Source organism: Balaenoptera physalus, assembly GCF_965194825.1.
Source record: "Balaenoptera physalus genome assembly, chromosome: 4".
Classification (NCBI taxonomy): domain Eukaryota; kingdom Metazoa; phylum Chordata; class Mammalia; order Artiodactyla; family Balaenopteridae; genus Balaenoptera; species Balaenoptera physalus.
The window spans coordinates 46,008,542-46,033,363 of NC_138891.1; the positions used below are offsets into that span (position 1 = coordinate 46,008,542).

Consider the following 24,822-nt stretch of genomic DNA (forward strand, 5'->3'; position numbering starts at 1 on the left):
AATGGTCTCAAGAAACACATGACAATGGCACCAAAAGACTTTTCTTTTATATTTCTTTGTCAGAGGAAAAAAGGAAAAAAAAAAAAAAAAAAGAAAGAAAGTAAACCTAAACCATATTACCCTGTAATTTTACCAAGTATGACTTTTAAAAGACAAAAAATATGTATATTTAACTACCATGGACTAAATATTAAATCACTTTTACCTGTAGGTGTAGACATAAACATACCTGTAAAATATGAATGATTTTCACATCTGTGTGCCAGAAAGAATGTTGTGTAGCTATGAAAACACTAAGGATGGAAAATATGTGTCTTGTGTATGTACATTTTGTGTGGTCTAATATGCCATGTACATGTGTATTGTGTATGTGTAGACAATAACATGTATGTATATGTGACCCAGATGCAGAAGTATTGCACAGTTATAAAAATGTATGTGTTGGATATTAGATGGATTTTTGCACCTTCACACACACCTATTTCTATTAACTTAGTATGAAAATTATCTATTGAAAAAAACTGAATTTAAAAAATGTACTTGTTTCACTGTTATATTTAAAATTTTCCAAGTTTCATTCAGTTGTGTGCTTAGTTTTCTGTGCTCTTAAATTCTGAGGAAAGGTTGTTTTTTGATATTTGGAACATAAAATATTGGCTGAAGTGATTACATGGAAATAGGATGCATAGATATATAAATACGGGTTCCCTGAACTTGAGATAGATATAGCCAAAATCCACAAGAGCTCTGAAAACTTGAGAGTTCTGACTAGGAGTTCATATTAGAAACTAGCCAGAAAATGAAAGATTCAAGAGTACAGAACTAAATTGGAAATAACAGATGCTGAGGTTTTACTCTTAGTATTAATAGTCTAAAGCTAATGCTAGACCACTTATAAGCTTCTATGTATTCCCTTGTAACAGATGTGTAACATGAAGCAGATACTGAATTTTACATCCTGCCATTGCATAAAAGCAAATGTAACACAATTCAACATAAGAAATATGAACTGAGAGCTAACTATGTAAGATAATATGCTAAATAAAGCCTGAGATGCCAAGAAAAGTTAGAGGCAGTCCCTGCCCTCAAAAAGTGACCAATCAAATGACTAGGATGGGCATATTTATGAAATGAGTATACAGTAAATTACAGATCAAAATAAATGCTAGTAGAGAACGGCATGCACAAGGCATATAGCATTTAAATTGAGGGAGAAATCTGATTTAGGGGTTTTAGTAGAGACCATATTGGAAGGCACTCCTCTCAAGGGATGGATGAAAGAATAATTTTGGTGGGTGAGAATGATAATGTCCAGTCAGACATTTAGTTTGTGTTGGGTACTGCCTTCTAAAATTGATCTCAGATGTGAGCAGTAAGGGATCATATCATACAGGTGGGTGAGGCAGTATTGGAGATGGCCTTGAACATTAGGCTGAAAATTTTGGGTTTTATCATTAGTTTGTGCCCAGTGCCACTAACAATATAGGCATTCAGTACTATTTTAGAAACACTGAGTGCTGTGCATAATAGTGAGAGCCAGTATGAAATTTTCAGTAATTTTATAATGAGTTTATTGTGTATTAACCATATTGGAATATGAGTTCCAAGACACAGAAGTCTTTCAATATTATGTCCACAGAACCTAGAAATTTCTTGAAAAGTATTCATCTACCATATGAATGAATGAATGGTAAAATGAAGATAAGGCCAGGATTCTATATTATTTACATGTAGATTTCTTAATACTCAGCAATGATTAACATCCTCAAAATTTACCAAGTCTTTGGAACTATTGTCCTAGCTGATTGCTTTTTTGGCTCAGGTAATGCAAAGCAAGTTCCCTAGAATAACCACTATCGATATTTAATCTTACTCTCTATATTTTTTTAATCTTACTCCATTTTAACCTCTTACATGAATAGTTTTGCCTTCACGTTTTTAAAAGGGTTATGAAAATAATTATAAACTGTATAATTATTCAGGCAGAATTCACCAGTTCATCTTTATATCTCTTCAGTAGACATATAGTGGATATATAACACATGTTAAACCAATAAATTTAGGGAAACAGGTGAAGAATTTGAGGAATGCTTTTGCACTCTATAATAAAGATTTGTCTTCTTACACGAACATCAAATATTTGGTTGTCTGCAACTTAGTTGAGGTCATACTCTCTAGAGCTCTTTTGTAATTCTGAGAATACAAAGTAATTTCTTGAGAGATCCTTAGGTATTTGCTTCCACAGTTTCGGGGGGCACTGAGGTAGCCTGCTTGGGGTCCCAGCCTCCATACACAGGTTGTCCTTTTCTCTGTCCCTGTGTAGTGATATCTGTACCTTTTATGGGCAGTGATAGGTACATGGGAAGAAAAATTTTTGTCATTTGAAAAGATGACACTAGATGAAAATAAACATTTTAAAGAAACTTATGTTATTCAAATTATAAATGGATGTATAGGATGTCTAGTGTCTTACAAATAAAAAGGCCAAATAAACAATGTCATTGAACCAACAGCATAAAAAATTGTACAAAGACCTGGAGTTTCCCCTTTTGTCCAAGATAGACCTTTCTTCTGTGATGATGACTTTTATATCTTAATTTGCTTTCATATAATTTCTCTAAAAGTATACAAGTGGAATTCTTCAATTTAAAGATATGCGTTGATGGAATTTGTAAGTGTCAGTTAAACTGAGGATGCAGGATTTGTTTCACTGTGAGCTAATCTGCACAGAGTCAGGCTTTTTCTCTCATCAGTGTCAGTAAGACGAATTTCCACACCAGTCCTGCTCTCCATTCTGCTGGATCTGCTGTTACTGTTTTATTTTTAACCCATGTGAGAAGAGGTAGTAAGATATAGTGATGCAAGACTTTTACCTTATTTTAAGCTCTGGGGCGTGGCGTGGCCTGGATACTAATGGATTAGGGGAAGCTTATCTTTTTCAAATAAAGCTGGATATTCAGTTTCAGAGAAATATACTGCAGTGTGTACTGCAGGATTTTCCCCCTAGTGGTTGAATTAAAGCTGTTGTGTTTCTTATAATAATTGAAATAGACTTTTCTTTATATGTTGGAAATATTGATAGTTTAAAGATTCTCTAACTTACATTTTTAAAAACTTGTTTCAGGAGAGCATAAGATTTTTTTTTAAGTGATCATTTTGAAAGAAACAAATACAATACAAAAAAACAAAATTTTTTTTGAGAAATATACCAGAGGCTTTTCTTTATTTGGAAGACTAGGCATTCAAAAAACACAAATACAAAATATATACAAATAATGGAAATTTTCCACTACTGGATCCCATATCATGCTCCTCTTTCTTAGTATAAAGAAAAGTTTTCTTTCTCTGGTGTCCCGATATCACTGTTTTCTGTAGTCAGTCTCCCTGAATCAGTTTAACACGATTTTTAGCTTTTCCAACTGTGCTGTAAACTCCTTAAAGAAAGGAAACAAATTCTGTGTTTCCTTGGAATCTTCCTATTTCACACCGCCAGCCACCAACGGCACTGAAGTTTGTTTATTGACAATTAAATGAAGATGAAATTCTTTTTCTTTTTTTTATACAAATTCAAATAAGTGGTTGTAGTCCTATAGAAGTGACTTCTAAGGGGCCAAACGGAAATCTTTCTAAAAGCGCTGTATACTGGGAATGTTATATCTGACACACCACAGCAGAAAAAAGAAAGCTCCTTCTCCTCAAATCAACTGTTTGAAATGAGACTCTTTTAAAAAAATAATATTTGAAATGCGGAGATATCTATAAAGGCACAAAACTTACCTTCACTCAGTAAAGCTATTTACATCTGGAATAGATACCTTCTGGCATACCTGTGTCTCTGGGGTGTTGTGTAAATGCAGGCAGAATATTCCAAAGTCAGAACTGCTAAAAGTTAGGGCAAATCAGAAGAGTTCCTAGCAGCAGAAATTAACCTTAAGGAACCTTAGAGGCATTGACATGCTTTAGAGCTGTTCCTGGGGAAAAAAAAATCATGTATTTTTTATAATGAGTATATTTATGAGCATACAACAACCTGCCACAAGGTGGATAAAAATGAGAGTTAGTAGCAGCAAACTTCTATTTTAGGAAGTGCTAGAGGAAAATAACAAAGGATCTGTGGCTGTATTGTTAACAGAAGTGAACTTCTCTTCTATCTCTGGACCAAAGGCTAACAGAAGAGCTCTTAGTTACTAAGATGTATTCTTTTCTGATCTCAGGCTCATTAATGATGGAAGTAGGAGGGAGAGGGTATAAAGCAGCAGCTGCAGCTGTGGGCACTCAGATCGTTTGTCACCTGGCATGAAGTTAATGTTGGCAGCTCCGGAGTTCCAGCACAGAACACCAGGGAGCAAATGCCAACTGACTGTTGTTCCTCAGCAGCTTGTTGGCTAACTCCGCCTCATTCTTCAGATCTCTGTTGAAGTGTAGCTTCCTCCGGGTAGCTTTGTCTGACCTCTCTAGAATACACTTAGAATACACTTAGCACCTTTCGCTCTGCTATTATGGCCTCATATCCTCATCCTTGCCATCACACGTAACGCTTAAAGACCTGCTTGCCCCTCTAACTAGACGAAAAGCAAGAGCTGAGCCTTGTGCAATATTGCTCAGTGTCTGTGTCTGGCTTACAATATGTTGGTGAATATTTACGAATATTGTCTGTTACATGATGGTTTAATGACTACATATGTGCTTCGATGTCAGTAAAAGTTGCATTTGCCTCTTGTTGTCACATATAACATGAGAAGTAACTAAACTCTTAGTCTCTGTCCTCATCTACTATCTGGGGCAGTTGTATACCTGCCTCTTAAAGGTGGTTCTTAAGGTTAAAAATAATACCTGTTATGATGATGATGATGATGATGATATGATCATTTTCTCCTGGGCTTCCTAAATATTAACTGATTTAATCCTCAAATAAAAAGGCTTATCATGTTGGTACTATTATCATTCCATTTTATATAAGAAATAGAGGCACAGAAAGATTAAATTACTTGCCCCAGGTCACAGAGAGAATAATGAAAATAAAAGACCAAGAACAGTGCCCAGGAGAGAATGGACTTGTACTAAATGCTGGGATGGGATACCGCCATTTTATTTTAAGAAAGCTGATTCCCATGTAAATGAAAAATTACCTCACACAGTCAAGAACCATTTGTTCCCTGATTTCAGAGACTTCTGTTGCAGATATTTTATTTGTAGAATTCCCATGGAAGCCAGATATGGTCAGAGAAAAACTAATGTGTATAATCTGAGAGGATCTTTATCTTTTACTAAGTATTTTACGGTTTTGGGTATAACAGAAACTAAAGAAATCCTTGTGAGAAATGTATTCTTGTATAGATGTCAGCATAAAAAGAAGCAAATGATAGCATGGCCCACTTTAATACTTTGCAGCATCCTTTATTTGTTTTATTTATAAATACTTTATCTATAAATTTTATTTTAATGATGTTTACTTTTTTCTCTCTATAAAATGTACACATATTTTTGTAGAAAATGTGTAAAATACAAAAAAAAAAACTACAAAGAAGTAAATAAAAGTAATATGTAATTATTCATCCCAAAGATAACTACTATTACTGCTTTGATATATTTCATATCTTTTGACAAAATTGCAAATACATATGTTTATATACACACATACATTTGTACACACATTTTAATAAGAAATCATGTAATATAACTCACATCTTATTTTGTGCCTATTATTTTGTCAGCAGTTCTTTAAAAATTATAATATTTAGTGCCTGCATATTATTATATTGTGTGGCTGACTTCATAATTTTATTTAAAAATTTTGCTTTTGTTTAATAGTCTCCTAATTTTGGAAATTCTCCCATTGTTTCCAATTTTAGACCACTTAAATAGGATTGATGTGGTGCTTTACATAACAGATGTACCTCCTAAATAATCATATTTAGATGACTAATTAACAACTAATGATAAGGTTGTTAAAAAGTAGTAACGCATTTCTACTCAGAAGTAAACAAGCTGAAAGAAGCATTTTAGAATGGGCTCATGCTTAAGGAGAGAAAAAGGAAAAAATAGAATTGAGATAGAAATGGATTAATGTTTAAGTGACCATGATATGCTATGACTTATAAAGATCAGCATTATAATCACCACTTTACTGTGACTAACTGGGGCTCAACAACGTCGAATGACAAGATCAGGCTGTTTTTGTGGAACTGCCAGGATTCAAATCTGTCTCATTTCTGGGCCCTTTATCTTTTTCATCCCACCATACAGCCTACACAGCATGCTGGCAGTGCTCATAGCTCCACAAGATACTTGATTTCTTTGCGCCTCAGTTTCCTCTTGTGTAAACTAGAATCAGTAATTCTCACTGCCTAGGGTTTTTGTAATGATTAGTTTGAAAATTGTATGGAAACTGAGATCTTAAAGAATATATCCTAGGGCTCAATGTTAGCATTGAGGCTGATATGTCATAAAGTACTCTCTCACACTGATAGAACTTGGGAATCCCCTGGGAGTTGAGGGACTGGCAAAAGGCTTGTTAATAATCCAGTTTCCCGACATGAATCTAGGAGATTCAGATTCAAGAGTCTGAGATGGGTCACTGTCTTTGTTTTTAACAAGTTCCCTTGGTGATTTTGATGATATTATATTAAATGCCAAGCTATTTCAGACAAATTACCTACGTAGCCTGTGCTCTTCTGCAGAGGGTCCAAAGCAGGGTGCTGCATGCTTCACATTCAGGTACCTGCAAGATGGGCTTTTCCAGGCCTCCTTGTCTTCTTATTTGTATTTTTAAAAATAATTTTCCCTGGTTTTAGCTTTATCTAAACTCTTTTCTAGCTGCCACTTCTTGACTTTCTTTACTTGCCTTCTTGCCTCCCACTCTTGACCAGCCACAATCAGAAACAAAGAAATGGCAGCTGAATCTTTAAAAAAATCACTTTAGAGTATGATTTCATATATTCATGATTTTATATGTAAATTTCAGAGACACCTATCATCACTGTCCTTTAGGTATCTAGTGTTCATATGCAGAGCATTGTGCCAAATATTAAGTGGGTTTATAAATAATGCCAAAGAGTAAAGCTTGCCCTTGTGGTATATATGTGACAGTAACAATAACATTACCACTCACTTGCTGTGTATTGAATCCTGATAACAATCCTGATGGTAGGTAATATTATGAATACACTGGAAAAAACAAAACAAAACAGAATTGTCTGATTAAATGATAGTCAGGTTCTTTGGCTGGTCTAATAATTCAGTTGACATAATGCAGATTAATAGGAGCAAAATAAATTTATTTTCATATGTATGGGAGTCCCATAAAAATATGGGACCCAAAGGCAGTCAGGCAAATGAGGCTTATATACCATCCTAAGATAAGGAAAGAAATAGGGGCCTGGAGCTTCAAAGGGGAAGAGGACAATTCACAGGAAAATGAGAAGAGCAGGTGTGTGGTAATCAGATGTTTGCCCTGCCACGCAGGCAAGTCTTTCCATTAAAAAAGTTATCTTTTGTAATAGCTCTTTTTATGGGCAAGGCCCTCTATCTAAATTCTTTTAGGCAGTCAAGGGAGAGGTAAAAGGTTTTCCTGGGTCTGCTGGGTCTTGATTGTCTTCAGCTCAAAATAATCCACGTGCTAAAGTGGCACATTTTGGGGTGGCATATTCTGCTCTCCATTATGTTCATGCTGATCAGTTCATCTGCTTCCTGAGTAATAACTTTTTGTAGATGTAAAGACCTATCTTTCTGCTTAGAAATTTAACCTGATATCTCTGTTCCTTTAATATGTAATCTTCAATGATTTCACCACAGTTTTGTCCTACCCAGTTATAGTTACCAAAATGTCCATGTTTTTTCTCATTCTTCTCATTTTTTAAGGTACCTTCTATTCTGGCATGTTTATGCACTTTTCAGTTTGGTAAAGTTGCTAAGGTCTCATTGATTGACACTTTCTACACAGAGTCTTCTAGCCAATGTCAAATGGAGCTTATTATATAGGTTTCTCACATACAGGAAATTAGGTTCACTATAGATTGGTTTTGTCAATTTATACCTATTTATTAAAATTGGGTATAATTCATTGCAACAAATTATTCTGATCTATGTTTATGATTTCATCAATTTCAGAGGCACTTTTACTATCTATTGTCCCATTTTTTACAATAATTTTTTTCAGCTTTGTAGATATGTTTTTTACATTTTTTTCCCTGTTCTGTGTTGAAATATTCCTGGAAAAATAAAAGTGGAGAGTCACCCTAGCCTTTGTCAGTACTGCAAGATCGGGCAAATTACAAATGGCCAGAGATAATGTGTTGAGTTTGTGAGACATGAAAAACTTCATCAATAAGATAAAGATATTGTTTGTCTGATTTGATGGTCCATATCATGTGGAGAAGAATAAGAAAAACTAGGTTTGTATAATTATTAGGCTAAATATCAGAAAATGATGCTTTGTAGATTACTCTGCTATATTTTTAACTTTTATTTACCTCTTATAAGCAAACTACAGAGCTTGAGAAATTGCTCTGTTTAATTTTATCTAAAACTCTGCTTAAACAGATTAATTACTGATTTGTGTTTTGTTATAAAAAACATTGTTGAGGAGGAAATTTCTTGTATGACAGGTAGAGAATGAAGTGTTCCAAAATTTTTGTTTGCAGTGGTTTCCTAGGATCTGATTAAAAAAGTAAATGATATCAAAACTAATTTATTACAAAGATATATGTGAAGTGGAGATTAATAGAAATACAAGAATTTCATCCAGTAAAACTCCAGGAAATATGCTTTCTTTGAAGAAAGAAAGTGATGATACAGTTGATATCTGGGGCTTCATTTTGATAGGGTAGTCTATTTACTTATTGTCCCAAATGCTAGCAAGGTGTGCATGAAGACTCATTTTCAGGTATTAAAACTAAATAGAATACATCAAATTATATTGCAGAAAGGCAAAAATAAGGCCTGGGAAATAGCAGAAAGACCTTTACCCCTCACCCCATTTTTATTTTGTTACTTTGCTTTTAGTTCTATACAACACCCCCCTTGTCTTCTCTGCTTTCCTTCTCCATCCCACACCTAGAACACTTTGGAGTAAAGAAATCCCTGTGTGAAGCACTCCAATAAGATTAGAACACTGTGAAAATAAGGTAGTGGAGGTGGGACAGGAGAAGCAACCGAAAGGGTTTACTTGCCTTCCAAAATACATGCATCTGCACCTGCAAGAAGACTTTTGCCATCAGAGTCCACTCTTTATTATTTAGATACGTCTCTGCTTTGTGGAGATTTGGCTGTAACCCCAGACTTGCTTCTCTGCAACACCTAACTCTTCTTGGCTGCCAGCAGTATAAGGTCTCCTTAGGAAGGATTCAGCTTCAACACAGGGAAGAGACTGTTTGGCTACATGTGTGTGACAGCATAAATGAATCCAGATTCCAAATATAAAGGGTTTGGGTGCACTGTTTCGTGCTTTCCCAATCATGCCTCTTTTTCCACCTTTTTAAAAGACATTTTGAGATTTGTGCACCTTAAATACATTTCAATGAAGTGCATACTCAAATATATTTCATGAGGTCTCCCTTAGCTTCACACATAACATTTAACCATCTGTATGTCCAATCATTTCACCGTGGTTACATGCATTAGTTAGTCAAATATTTGTTTTCCTTTCAGTGCTACTCTGCTACTTTTTAACCTTCCTTGAAGAAATTTTAACACTTCATAAAAAGAAAATGTACCATACACAGTGATCCTTTCAGTCCTCCAGTGGGAGAATATAATATATGCTGTAATTTTGGATTCCTGATCTTGGGAAGTATTTATTTGTAAAATCTAAATTTTTAAAAATATGACAAAGCAAAACATAAATATCTGCTAGTATCTTTCTTTTGACTACCAAACATATAAAACAGCTATAATCACTATGGTAGGGAAGAGACCATTTTACATTTCTTATTCTTAACATATTCTTCCTGGGAACATCTACTCAGAATTAAAGCCTCATCAGAAACAAGATAATAGATGCTCATGTAAAGATAGTGATATAGTGGGGCATATTTAATGTGAATTCTGCTATCTCCTTCATCCATAAGTGAAAAATATTAGAACTATGGAATCTCTGTATTTAAAAGGACATTAGAAGCATTACAGTCTAGCATCTAAGGGGAGGAGGTAGTAGTATGGGATGAAACTGTTGAGAGAACTTGGGACCAGATTGTTTAGCACCTTCCATGTCAATTCAAAGTTTGAGCTTTTATTCACTGGACACTGGAGGCTTACCTGTGGTTTCTGCATGGGATAATAGGACTATTGCTTTGTGTGTTAGAAGTTTAATCCTAGCAACAATGTGAAGGATGAATTAGAAAAAAAGTCTTGTTGGGAGAAAATGTGAAACCAAGCTAAGTCAGTGGCAGTAGTGATGGAAAGGAGGGAGAAGATTTAGGAAGGCATTTTAGAAGTATATTAACAGGCAAGGGAAAGTAAAGAGTTAAGGATGACTCTGAGATTTCTAGCTCATGTGATTGGGTAGCTAATGATGCCATTAATCATAATAAGGAACAGCCACTAAGGTTTTTTCGGGGGAGAATTCAGATTTTAAGGGGAAAATGGGATAGTGGAGTGGGACAATGAGTTTTGAGGTGGTCACGCTGAGTTCATTACCTGTGGACATACATGTAAAGCAGTGTTTCTTAACCTTAGGTACTATTAACCTTCTGGGCTGGATAATTCTTTATTGTGGGGAGCTACCTTGTGCATTGTAGGATGTTTAGCAGAATCCCTGGCCTCTATCCAATAGATGCAAACAACATGCCTCTCACTTGTGCCATCCAAAAATGTCACCAGATTTTTGCAAGTGTCCTCTGAGGCAGGGACAAAATTGCCCTCAGTCGAGAACCACTGATATAGAGACAACAAGGAGGTTGGTGCAATTGTGTGACAAGAATTTAGGATACAGATGAAACTTGAAATCAATATTTAGAATCATCAATAACAGCAATTTAAGCAATGTGAGAAGATGAGACTGTGCAGGGGAAGAATGTAAATGATTATATAGTTAACCATTTTTTGCTTGAACAGCTCCAGAGACTGAAAATTCCTAAATTCATGAGATAGATTGAGGCAGCTCATTCTATGTCTAGATACTGTCAAATGCTTTATATTATCATTGTTATATGTTTTTGCATATTGAGCCATGTTGAGCCAAAATTAATCTTTTCATAACTTTCATTCTTTGGTCCTGCAATATTGTGATTTATAAGAAAAAAAAAAAATATATATATATATATTTGGTCATTCAGATGGAATTTCCTGAGCAGTAGATCACTGAGAACATCTTTGATTATAGTGTTTGGTTTCAAGCCCTCAGTTACTGAAAATGTTTCAGAGATGTAAAGGTGAAATTGGTGTCTTGTTATTCATAACAAGCCCTTTCACCACAGCTGGGTTTATGTTAATGAAGGTGGCTTTTGGAGAGGACCTAAGGATGGAGGGCTTGTTGCCAGGGGAACCAACCATGGAATAAAAGGTTGGAACTCTTGCCCCACCTTCTGATTTCCAGGAGGGGAGAGGGGCTAGAGGTGGAATCAATCACCAGTGGCCAGTGAGTTTAGTCAATCATGCCTACATAATGAAGCCTCCAAAAAAACCCAAAAAGGAGGGTGTTTGGAGAGCTTCCAGGTTGGGGAACCAGAACACTTTGACGTGCCACAGTGCCAGGCCCCAAGCTCCATAGGGACAGAAGATCCTTTGTTCTGAACCTCACCCTATATACATCTTCATCTGGCTATTGACTCGTATTCTTTAATATCCTTGGTAATTAATTGATAATTTAGTGAATAAATAGGTTTCCTGATTTCTGTGAGTCATTCTAGCAAATTAATCAAATCCAGGGTGGGAATCCTGAGAACTTCTGATTTATAGCCAGTCTGTAAGAAGTATAGGTAAAAGCCTGGACTTGCAATTGGTGTCCTGAGCTGGAGGTGGTCATTGGAACCTGCAAATTGTAGCTGGTAGGGTCAGAAGCACAGGCAACCTAGACTTGCAATTGGTCTCTGAAGTGGAGGGCATCCTTGTGGGACTGAATCCTTGACCTGTGGAATCTGATGCTGTGGCAAGGGAGATAATGTCGAATTGAGTTGGACTATAAGATACCCAGCTTGTGTCCTGAGAATCCTTTGTTGGTGTGGAGAAGCTCTCTATTCCCACACACATTGGAATTGGTATCAGAACCTATTTAGGTCCTAATTTTGTTTTCATGGGACACAAAATAAATCTATTAGGAAAAGTCAAATTACTGTTCCTAAATCCCTTCACATATTTTAATACAGCTATTGAATTAATTTATAGAATTCACTATTATTGTCTCTTGCTATAGACCCTTAATATTTTCAATTTTTCTTTATATGTTATATTGTGAGACTTTTTGCATCATGAGCACTCTCGATGGTGACCATTTGAAATATCCTTCATAAGGTATAGAGCAGAGAACTGAACAAATTCCATGTTGTCCTGTCCAGTTTAGAGGAAAATAAGCCTCCAGTTTCCTGGGTTTGGTCATAGTCTGTTTATTAAAACATCTCAAAATTGCATTAGCTTTTTTGTCAGCTGCATTATACCATTGTCTCTTTATTTTTATTTTGTATGAACTTCCTGTTAAATCACATTCCATATCATATACTACTGATTTTTTTTTGTTTCTAACTCAAACATGGAAATTTATATTCATACTTTTAAAAATACACTCTCCTCAACCTAAGTGTCCATCAACAGATGAATGGATAAAGAAGATGTGGCACATATATACAATGGAATATTACTCAGCCATAAAAAGAAACAAAATTGAGTTATTTGTAGTGAGGTGGATGGACCTAGAGTCTGTCATACAGAGTGAAGTAAGTCAGAAAGAGAAAAACAAATACCGTATGCTAACACATATATATGGAATCTAAAAGAAAAAATAGTCATGAAGAACCTAGGGGCAGGACGGGAATAAAGATGCAGACCTACTAGAGAATGTACTTGAGGACACAGGGAGGGGGAAGGGTAAGCTGGCACAAAGTGAGAGAGTGGCATGGACATATATACACTACCAAATGTAAAACCGATAGCTAGTGGGAAGCAGCCGCATAGCACAGGGAGATCAGCTCGGTGCTTTGTGACCACCTAGAGGGGTGGGATAGGGAGGGTGGGAGGGAGGGAGACGCAAGAAGGAAGAGATATGGGGATATATGTGTATGTATAGCTGATTCACTTTGTTTTAAAACAGAAACTAACACACCATTGTAAAGCAATTATACTCCAATAAAGACGTTAAAAAAAAAAATGCACTCCTTTTCATCATTTCAACCTGCCTGATCAGTTTGGATTATGATTTCATCATCCAACATTTTAAAAATTTCTCCCAGTTTCATACCATCTATACAGTTGATCTGCATACCTCACAAACATATTCATCCAAGTCATTAATAAAAATGTAAGTTACATCCAGAGTTAATGGGATTAAATAGTGCTATGGATTTTCTCTTCAGTTCTTTTCCAGCTATTTTTTTTTTTTTTACTTAAAGGTCTTTTTATTTTTATGGAGTACCACAGAAATGAGACTCATATGGATAAACATTATGCTCAGCCTATCCCAGACAAAACTTTCAAATGTAATCCTCCTATATGAAATGGTAAGGTAAAATATGTTCCATTTATAGAATGGAATGGAATATTGTCATGGGGAAAATTATTTTTATTAAGTGATAAAGTAGTGTTAAGTGATAAACGCAGGATACAAATTTGAATTCTAAATATGACATCACCTTTTATAGACAGATGTAGCTATATATAAATATAGACCTAGCGTTAGGTATAGAGAACACCAGCATCTAAATGATGATTCCGCCTAACGTGGTAATTATGGTTGATGTTTTTTCTTAATATTTTGTAGTCTTAAATGCTATGTAATGAATTTGCTACCTTTATATGCAGAAAATACATATTAAAATATACTTCTACATTATGTAACTCTGAATTAACAAAGTTAAAAGCAGAGAACTATGTTGGGTGGGTCTGTAGGCAGAAATGGTGAGTTAGAGGCAGGTTGATTAGAGAAGATTTGTGCTGGTCTGAATGGGATGAAGACTTAACACCAAGTGATAAAGAAGGTCACAAAGCTGTAAGCTAGCAGAAAAATTATTTTGCAATTCATCCAAACACATTAATTTCATGTCACTTGTCACATGTCACATTTAAAGGAGAAAAAGCAGTTTGTGGACATGAAATAGTTTTTCTATTATCAAGTATGCCCAAAGAAAATGTTGACAAAAGAAAAAAGATGTTTTATTTTTGTTTTTGTTTTTGTAGTGAAGCCTACAGACCTTCAAGTATAATTCAGGGATTAATATTTGAATTCAAATTACTGTCTTTAAAAGCCCAAAGAGATAATACTATTAAATCATCTATGTATTTTAAATTATTTTTCAAGTAGGCTGAATCCCATATTAAATGTAAAAGCACATTTTCTTACTAAAAAAAGTAAATGGAAAATTACCATTTTCTTTGTAACTTGGGAGATAAGAGAGATAGCTAATGCTAACCACTATATATATAGCTGCAAATGAAAAGCTGTTTATAATGTTTATTCAAAGCATATATTAGTGTGGTAGATGGTTTTAAGCATTCCATTTAGGAGTTGTCTTTGGGATTTTTCTAGACTTTTACTCCAGTTAATGGAAAAGTCAAATTCTGGGAATCAGAGATTTTGGCTTTACAATATTCTAGCCATCCAGTGCTGTGGTCTCAATTTTCTTAGGTTGTAGAGAGAGTTAAGGTGCCTACCAGTGTCTGGTATACAGAGTTAAAGTTGAAAATGATTACGCTTTTTTTACCTTATCCCTTAAATCCTTCAACCTATTTTTCCACTCTTCAAGAACTAATCCTTATCAAAGTATGATCCAAGAATGGTTTAACTATAAGCCCTTCAAGGTGTAATCTGCACATTTAAAGATGACTGAAGTAAGTCCTCTACATATGAATGAGTTCCATTAGGAGAGCCTATTCATAAGTCCAACAAAGTTAGCCCAGGTACCCAACTAACACAATCAGCTATATATATATATTACTGTACTGTAATAGGTTTATAATGCTTTTCATACAAATAATACATAAAAAACCAACAAACACAAAAAATAAAACATTTTTAATCTTATAGTACAGTACCTTGAAAAGTACAGTAGTACAGTACAGGGGCTGGCATCTAGTGAACAGGCAAGAAGAGTTACTAACTGGAGGAGGGAAAGGAGCTGGGAGATGGTAGAGCTGAAGCATCGTCAGCAACAGGAGATGGAGGACAAGCTGCAGTTTCACTCATGCCTGACGCTGATGGAATGCATGTTCTCATCTTTGAAAGTTCGCACTTGTAGGTTCGTATGTAGGGGACTTACTGTATGTAGATTTAAAGCCACTTCAACTAATAGTCCACCTTTACTTTGAAAATGAGCTCACGTTCTCCCTGAGACCATTTCTTTAGGAGTAAAGAAAGAGAAACAGACAGAAAACTCCAGTCATAGTACATAAGGAAAGAGTTTTTTGTAACCATGACATAAAGTTCTCAAACATATTCTCTTCGTGGCCTGCACAGGGATAAGTGTCGAAGGGAAGCCTCAGGGATTTAGTTATTTTAGTCATCCCGAAGCCCATTTATGAAATTTCAACAAATCAAAATTAGCCTGATGAAGAGGTTATTTATTTGTTATTTATTATTTTGTTGTTGTTGTTCTGGTTTGTTTAAAAGCATTTTATTGTGAAATATATTACACATACAAAGCATGCATAATGTATATGAGTACAGCTCAAAGATTAGTGATAAAGTGAACACACCACCTGAAGAAGCAGAGAATTACCAGAACCTTGAAGGCCACATGTGTTCTGTGTTCCTGCCCTGATAACCTCCTGCACTCTCTCCCAGAGAGCTGGCCGCTCTTCTGAAATTTGAGATAATCATTCCTTGATTTCCTTTGTTTTTGTCCAGTTTTACTGAAATATAATTGACATACAGCACAGTATAAGTTGAAGGTGTACAGGATAATGATTTGACTTAACATATATCATGAAATGATTACCACAGTAAGTTTAGTGAGCATCTATCATCTCATATAGATACAAAATTAAAGAAAAAGGAAAAAAATTTTTTCTCGTTATGAGACCTCTTAGGATTTACTTTCTTAACAACTTTCATATTTGTGCATTTTGTTTTATTTTAATAACCCTGAAGAGCTGAAAGAAAACAGCAGAAGAGGATTGGACTTTTACAGTGGAGATTATTAACTATCTTATTAGTTGATAAGTATATGATGAAGGGGTGAACCACAGAGCAGGGATAGGCAGGATAAAAACGATTTGGGTCTTAAGAGAAATACCAAAGATCTCCTGAGCAGAGACCACTAGAGCCTGCTAACACATTGCTGAAAATATTAGACAACTTTAGTAACTTACTTGCTCCTTCTCTTTCTTCTTTCCTCCTTCTCTCTTTTTTTTATTTAAATTTTTTTTAAATTAATTTATTTATTTTTGCTGTGTTGGGTGTTCGTTTCTGTTCGAGGGCTTTCTCTAGTTGCGGCAAGCGGGGGACCATTCTTCATCGCGGTGCGCGGGCCTCTCACCATCGCGACCTCTCTTGTTGCGGAGCACAGGCTCCAGACACGCAGGCTCAGTAGTTGTGGCTCACGGGCCTAGTTGCTCCGCGGCATGTGGGATCTTCCCAGACCAGGGCCCGAACCCGTGTCCCCTGCATTGGCAAGCAGACTCTCAACCACTGCGCCACCAGGGAAGCCCTATTTAAATTTTTAAAAAGGCTTTTTTAGATGTGTTTTAGGTTCATAGAAAAATTGAGCAGAAGGTGGAGATTTTTCAGACACTCCCTTGTTCCCACACGTGGTAGCCTCCCCCATTACCAAATATCCCCCACCCAGGTGGTACATTTGTTACAACTAATAAACCTACATGGACATATCATAATCACCCAAAATCCGTAGTTTACCTTAGAGCTCACTCTTGGTATAGTACATTCTATGTTTTGGGGCAAATACATAATGACGTATATCCATCATTACAGTATCATACAGAGTAGTTTCACTGTCTTAAAAATCTTCCATGTTCTGCTGACACTTTCTACCCCCAACCCCCAGTCCCTGGCAAGTACTGATCTTTTTATTGTCTTCAGAGTTTTGCCTTTTCCAGAATGTTATGTAGTTGGAATTGTATAGTTTATAACCTTTTCAGGTTTCAGATTTTACTTAGTGATATGCATTTAAGGTTCCTCTGTGTCTTTTCATGGTTTGATACCTCTTTTCTTTTTAATGTTGATTAATATCCTATTGCCTTTATGTACCACCGTTTATCCATTCTCCTACTGAAGGACATCTTGGTTGCTTCCAAATTTTGGCACTTGTGAATAAAGCTGCTATAAACATCCGTGTGCGGGTTTCTGTGTGGACATGAGTTTTCAGCTCTTTTGAATAAGTACCAAGGAGTGCAATTGGTGCATTGTATGGTAAGCCTATGTTTAGTTTTCTGAGAAGCTGTCAAATTGTCTTCCAAAGTGTCTGTACAATTTTTCTTTCCCACCAGCAGTGAATGGGAGTTCCCATTGTTCCACATCCTCACCAGCATTTGGTGTTATCAGTGTTCTGATTCTGGCCATTCTAATAGGTGTATAGTGGTAGCTCGTAGCTGTTTTAATTTGCACTTTCCTGGTGACATATGATGTGGAGCATCTTTTCATATGCTTACTTGCCATTTGTATATCTTCTTTGGTGATGTGTCTTTGAGGTCTTTGGCCCATTTTTTAATTGGGTTTATTTTTCTTAATGTTTAGTTTTAAGAGTTCTTTGTATAATTTGGATGGCAGTCCTTTATCAGATATGTCTTTTTCAAATATCTTCTCCCAACCTGTGGCTTTTCTTCTCATTCTCTTGACATCTTTCACAGAGCAGAGGTTTTTAATTTTAATGAAGTTCAGTATATCAATTATTTATTTCATGGATTGTGTCTTTGGAGGTTTCTCTAAAAAGTCATTGTTAGCTATACTCAAAGTCATCCAGGTTTTCTACTGTCTTATTTTCTAGGAGTTTTATAATTTTGTGTTTTACACTTAGGTCTCTGAGTTAATTTTTGTGAAGATCACACGATCTGAGTCTAGATTCATTTTTTTTTTTTTTTTTTTTTTTTTTGCCTGCCCATGTCCTATTGTTCCAGCACTGTTTGTTGAAAAGTCAGGCTTTGTTGCATTGTATTGCTTTTGTTCCTTTGTCAAAGACTGGTTAACTGTATTTATAAGGATCTATTTCTGGGCTCTCTATTCTATTCCATTGATCAATTTTCATATTTCTTTCATCAATATCACACTGTCTTGATTACTACAGCTTTATTGTGAGTCTTAACGTCAAGTAGTATTAGTCTTCCAACTTTGTTCTTCTCATTCAATATTGCATTGGCTATACTGAGTCTTTCACCTCTCCATATTGACTATATTTATTTATTTAAGTTTCTGATGGCCTTTATTTTTATTTATTTATTTTTTGAGGTGATATTGTGTTTTTTTAATCTTATTTTATTTATTTTTTATACAGCAGGTTCTTATTAGTTATCTATTTCAAACATATTAGTGTATATATGTCAATCCCAATCTCCCAATTCATCCTACCACCATCTCCCCAGGGCTTCCCCCCTTGGTGTCCATAACTTTGTTCTCTACATATGTCTCTATTTCTGCCTTGCAAACCAGTTCAACTATACTATTTTTCTAGATTCCACATATATATGTTAATATATGATATTTGTTTTTCTCTTTCTGACTGACTTCACTCTGTATGACAATCTCTAGGTCCATCGACATCTCTACAAATGACCCAATTTCGTTCCTTTTTATGGCTAAGTAATATTCCATTGTATGTATGTACCACATCTTCTTTATCAATCTGTCTGTCGATGGGCATTTAGGTTGCTTCCATGACCTGGCTATTGGAAATAGTGCTGCAATGAACATTGGGGCACATGTGTCTTTTTGAATTATGGTTTCCTCAGGGTATATGTCCAGTAGTGGGATTGCTGGTTCACATGGTAATACTATTTTTAGTTTTTTAAGGAACCTCCATACTGTTCTCCATAGTGGCTTTATCAATTTACATTCCCACCAACAGTGCAAGAGGGTTCCCTTTTCTCCACACCCTCTCCAGCATTTGTTATTTGTGGATTTCCTGATGATGCCCATTCTAACTGGTGAGAGGTATACCTCACTGTAATTTTGATTTGCATTTCTCTAACAATTAGTGATGTTGAGCAGCTTTTCATGTGCTTCTTGGCCATTTGTATGTCTTCTTTGGAGAAATGTCTATTTAGGTCTTCTGCCCATTTTTTGATTGGGCTGTTTGTTTTTTTGATATTGAGCTGCATGAGTTGCTTGTAAATTACCTTTCTTGATATATGATAATATATGAAAGTAAGTTCAGTCTGTTAGAATGGATACAAATTTTAGTAACTGTCAATGTTATTGTCGTAAAACAATATCTATAACGTTGGTATTCAGGGACAATATATTTTAATATCAGTATCATTGGAACATGTCCCTTTATATTTATTTCTAATGGTTTTGAATTGTCTTAAAGGTATTTTTATATACCTAGTGTTTGTTTTGTTAGAGATTCTGAACCTACTTATAATGGTAAAACATTGGGTTCCGATCTTACCAATTCTTTTTCAGATTTTCCCCCTTGCTTAAAACACCTTGTCTCCAGCCAGAGCATGGCTATATGTGTATCCTCATTTTTAAACTATTACCTACATTTTCCTTCTTTTGACTCGTTCTCGTTTCCTTTCTTATCTTATGCCTCAGTAATGACAGCATCTTTAGTTCAGCTAAAATTAACAAGTATTTCATTACATTTAAAGTGCAGAGAAGTACAGAGTGAGAAGATCATGGGTTATTTTCGCTTTATTTGATAAAAATTCTTCTGGTTGTACTGTGGTTCCCTGGAACAAAAGAAATGGCACTGAAGACAGTATTAAATTTCACCTTTAGTTTTAAGTTAACTTTCTTAGGTTGGCAACAAAATTCACTACTTGTTGATCGGGCATTCTGGAATAATAAAACAAAGTGAGAAAAATTCTGAAAAGAGCGACTGCTAGAGACAAAAAAAAAAATATCCCTAGTTGGTGAAAATGATAGAAAAGTAAGTAATAATTGACTAATTTTAGAAAATTAACAGATATGAAAGGTATGCATTTTAACCTTTTTAAAATTTAATATCTTCGTTTTGTCTTCAAACATAGATATGTCCTCTGCATTATAATTTTTTAGCTTGACTTGCTATCTCATGCTGTTAAGTCTTTCTAGCTCATTGCTTTATGGTCAAATTGTTTGATGCTTTCTACTTCCACTTTCCATCTTCCCTTTTCTTAAATTCATGCACTCCCATTTCTATCCCACCCCTCTACAGACCACTGCTCTCAGAAAAGGTCAGCACCTTGCATTGACAGGAGTGATCTCCATATATCACTTGCCTTTAACAGCACATCAGGTTATGAACAGTTTGAGAAGAAACCACAGAAACCATTTAGTTGAAGCATTTAGTTTACAGATGAGAAACCCCAAACCCAGAGAGGCTCAATGACCTAATCAAGGCCCCTTAACAAGTTAGTGACTGAGGCAAAGTAGAACTCCTATACCTGATTTCTGATTCAGTGTAGTCATAAGATTATACCAACTTTCTAGTTCTAGAGGTAGAAATAAAACAGGATTTTTTCTGGTACATGAATGAGTCTTTACTAATTTTGGTGGTAGGTAACATTTCAATGCTTCTTGTGTACTAAATGCTTACTGAATGCTAAGTGTCTTGTATGGTTGACCTCATTTAATCCTCGCATTAATCCTACAAGGTCAGGAATGTTATTATCACCATTTTTTTAAGAAAAATTATTTATTTATTTATTTATTACTGTGTTGGGTCTTCGTTTCTGTGCGAGGGCTTTCTCTAGTTGTGGCAAGCGGGGGCCACTCTTCATCGCGGTGCGCGGGCCTCTCACTATCGCAGCCTCTCTTGTTGCGGAGCACAGGCTACAGACGCACAGGCTCAGTAATCGTGGCTCACGAGCCCAGTTGCTCCGCGGCATGTGGGCTCTTCCCAGACCAGGGCTCGAACCCGTGTCCCCTACATTGGCAGGCAGATTCTCAACCACTGCGCCACCAGGGAAGCCCATTATCACCATTTTATAGATGGAAAAAGTAAGGCAGATAATAACTTGCTTGATATCAGACAGTCATAAACTCAGAAAGTCCACATAAACAATAATAAGATGAAATACGTACATCCAAGTCCTCTTAGATAGAGCTTGCCTGTGAGTGGTCAGGACACTCAGTCCTCTCTTATCTAGTCAGGGCTGGGAAGGGGCAGAGTGGGGAAAACAGCATTGGTGGAGCTCAATCTCAGCAGGTACTTCAGTTTTGGTAAGGATCAGATGTATGTATGTCCTGTAGCCTCAGGGTTATTTCTACTGTCTAATACTGCCTTATCACCCTAAAAGACCTAAATGCCTCTTGTATAGTACATGTAAATTTTTATTTAGAATAAATATTGCTAGAGTCTATTACACAGTGGTGAGCAAAACAGATATAGTCACCAAAATACTAAGAGCAAGGAAAGCAGTCTAACCAATATTGTCCCATAATGAAACTTATATTCCCTCCCTATGCCGCCAGAGTCTCCATAATCTAGTGCTACTGATTCACCCTCTGTCCCTGTGCTCCCCACCCATTACTCTTCAACATATTCTTACTACATTACATCTTGGCAAGTCAACCTAGTATACCAAAACATATCATCATTTCAGCTTTTGTGCCATTCATTTATTGGCCCATTAATTCCACAGATATTCATTAAATACTTATTCTAAGTGAGAGACCTAGCTGAATCAAGGAAATAAAATAAGGAAGATACAGTTTTTATCATTAATTCTGTTAACAAAGGATAATAAGTATGCCAATGAAAGCTAATAAAGGAAATAGAGACCAAATGTTGCTGTTGTTGTTATTATAATAAAATAGTACTATTGTACTATTGTATCCCAGGCATTTTACATGTAGTATAATTATATAATAATATTTATGTTATTGTGTACTTCATCATGTACTAGGCACTGTGTTTTATGTATTTAGTTCAGTAACTAAGACGATATTACTAGTTCCATTTTTTTAAATTGAAGTGTAGTTGATTTGTAATATTATATTATTATCAGTCCGTATTTTTCAGATTATACTCCATTACAAGTTATTACAAGATAATGGCTCTAATTCCCTGTGATATACAATATATCTTGTTGCTTATCTATTTTATACATAGTAGTTTGTACCTGTTATTCTCATAGTCCTAATTTGTCCCTCCTCCCTTCCATCTCCGCTTTGGTAACCACAAATTTGTTTTCTGTATCTGTGAGTCTGTTTCTGTTTTGCATGTGCACGTGTTTGTATTATATTTTTAGATTCCACATATAAGTATTTCCATTTTATACAAGACGAAGCAGAGACTTATATGGGTAAGTGATTGTCTTAAGGTTGCATAGCATGGAAGCAATAAATCAACAAGAGCAATCCAACACCAAAGCCTGTGATTTTCCTGTTTCGCTATGGCACCTCTCTGGTGTTGCTGAAGTAAAGCTCAGATTTTAGTTAATTCTGCTTAGAGGATTTGGGGATGATTTCAATAGAGGTCATATGTAAACAAAGTCTGAAAGATAAGTAGGAATTCTCGAAGTAAGAATGTGTATTTCATTCCAAGAAAGGTATAACCAGTATGGTGTAAAATTTATTGGTCAGTAGCTTTATGAACCTGTTGTGTAGTATGTGTTACCTAAGGATTTGGGGCATTATTCTGCTATATTCAGTGGAAATAGATCAATGAACTTGGAGTTCACAAACATAATTACAAAAAATTACTACTGTTTAAATACTATATGAAGTTATCTGTGTTCATGTGTTGCTTAATAATGGAATTGTAAGTTTCTGGAGAGCAGGGTCCATATTATTTATTTCTCTCATGAAGTTTAATACAATAACCCAGTAAAGATTTATTAAATAAAGGAATAGACTGGGTCATGGAACTGGGAAATTATTTGATCTACCTGTACAACCAATAGTAAAATTAGTATTACTACTACTACTAATATTATAAAAATGCTGATACGGTTTCTGAGACTGATGATTCACTTCTTTGAAACATGCTCATGAGGCCAATAGTGGAGATTTAATCCTGTCAGCTTCCTCTTCTTTCATGGACATAGACATTGACCCAGACCATTTCTACACTTTCAAGAAAGGCCCTGTGAGAGAGTGTACATCAGTTACTGCAAATCCATCATCATCGGTCTTAAAAGAATCTAAACTGCATACTTTCCTGGTAGTGGGTCAGAAAATGTCATCTTTGCACTGGAAAGTCAGCAGTGTTTTTATGGTTGACCTCACAAACCATGTTACATATAAATTCAACTTGGGTTATAACTTTATCATTCTTTCTTGGCCTACCATATAAGGAAGTATAGCTTTTAAAATAAATACCAAAGAATATATCAAAGAATATCCTTAAGAAGCTCTGTTATAAATCCTCTTCTTTCTAGCAGTAGGGCTTATCTTCTGTTTCTCACCTTGGAACACTTATCCAAGGGACCTGTTATTTCAAACACAGTGATTTTTTTAAATAGAACATGAGGAAATTTAAATCAATGTGGTCTTTTAATTGATTAAGAACCAAAATTTAAAAATTCAAACTTAAAAGCAAATCTATGTTTTGTATATTGAGGAAAGACAGAGACATGCACTAATAAGTCACAAGTTTTTGCAGTGGTATTAAAGTTGAAGGGTCAGGCTTAATACTAATTTTCAAAATGTTACTCAGTATAAAATCCAATTTTTAAAAATATTTAAAATAAAATATTTTTTTAAAAATATCACTTTACTATAGATACAATAACATTTTAGTAAGTATATTCCATTCTTCATTATGACTTATACTGATTTTATAGAGTAGATATTGAATAACAGGAGATGCAAAGTAGCTTTTTAAAACTTATTATTGTAGGTACATAATTGTGTAGACATAAAATGTATACAAAATATTCCAAAGATTTTATTAAATTTGCTAAGCTCTCTCACAATGAAGAAAATAGGAAAATAACAAACCTGTTTGGGAAAAGCATCTAAATAATAATAAACAATTAGACAATAACTACTGTTAGTATAAAATCAAGTGCTAAATGGTGTGATAAAATTTATATGTAGCCAGAATTGAGAGAAGGAGATATACTGCTTAATAAGAAAAACAGGCTTGGGCTTCCCTGGTGGCGCAGTGGTTGAGAATCTGCCTGCCAATGCAGGGGACACGGGTTCAGGCCCTGGTCTGGGAAGATCCCACATGTCGCGGAGCAACTAGGCCCGTGAGCCACAGCTACTGAGCCTGCGCGTCTGGAGCCTGTGCTCCGCAGCAAGAGAGGCCACGATAGTGAGAGGCCCGCGCACCGCGATGAAGAGTGGCCCCCACTTGCCGCAGCTAGAGAAAGCCCTCGCACAGAAATGAAGACCCAACACAGCCAAATAAATAAATTAATTAATTAAAAAGAAAAACAGGCTTAATCACAAGTAAGGAATAAAATGGGTGGTGATGTGTAAATGAAAAGACCTGAATTCTAAGTTCATCCTCCACTTACAGATTATGTGACCTTAAGCAAGTTACTTAACCTTCTTAGGCCACTAATGGTGGTAACACTTGTCCTGTATACTTTGCAGGTTTTTGTGGGGGAAAAAAAAAAAAAACTAATAAA

At 35.5% G+C, this 24,822-nt stretch overlaps 1 protein-coding gene and 1 long non-coding RNA gene across 3 annotated transcripts in view; one reads left to right on the forward strand and one right to left on the reverse strand.

Annotated features, from left to right (window-relative positions):
* Window positions 1–24,822, reverse strand: part of LOC309659159 — a 1,097,080-nt gene that overhangs the window by 38,607 nt on the left and 1,033,651 nt on the right. The window lies entirely within an intron of this gene.
* LOC309659141 (uncharacterized protein) overlaps window positions 1–24,822 on the forward strand; it is a 323,065-nt gene that overhangs the window by 9,334 nt on the left and 288,909 nt on the right. The gene's annotated exons all lie outside the window — the stretch shown is intronic.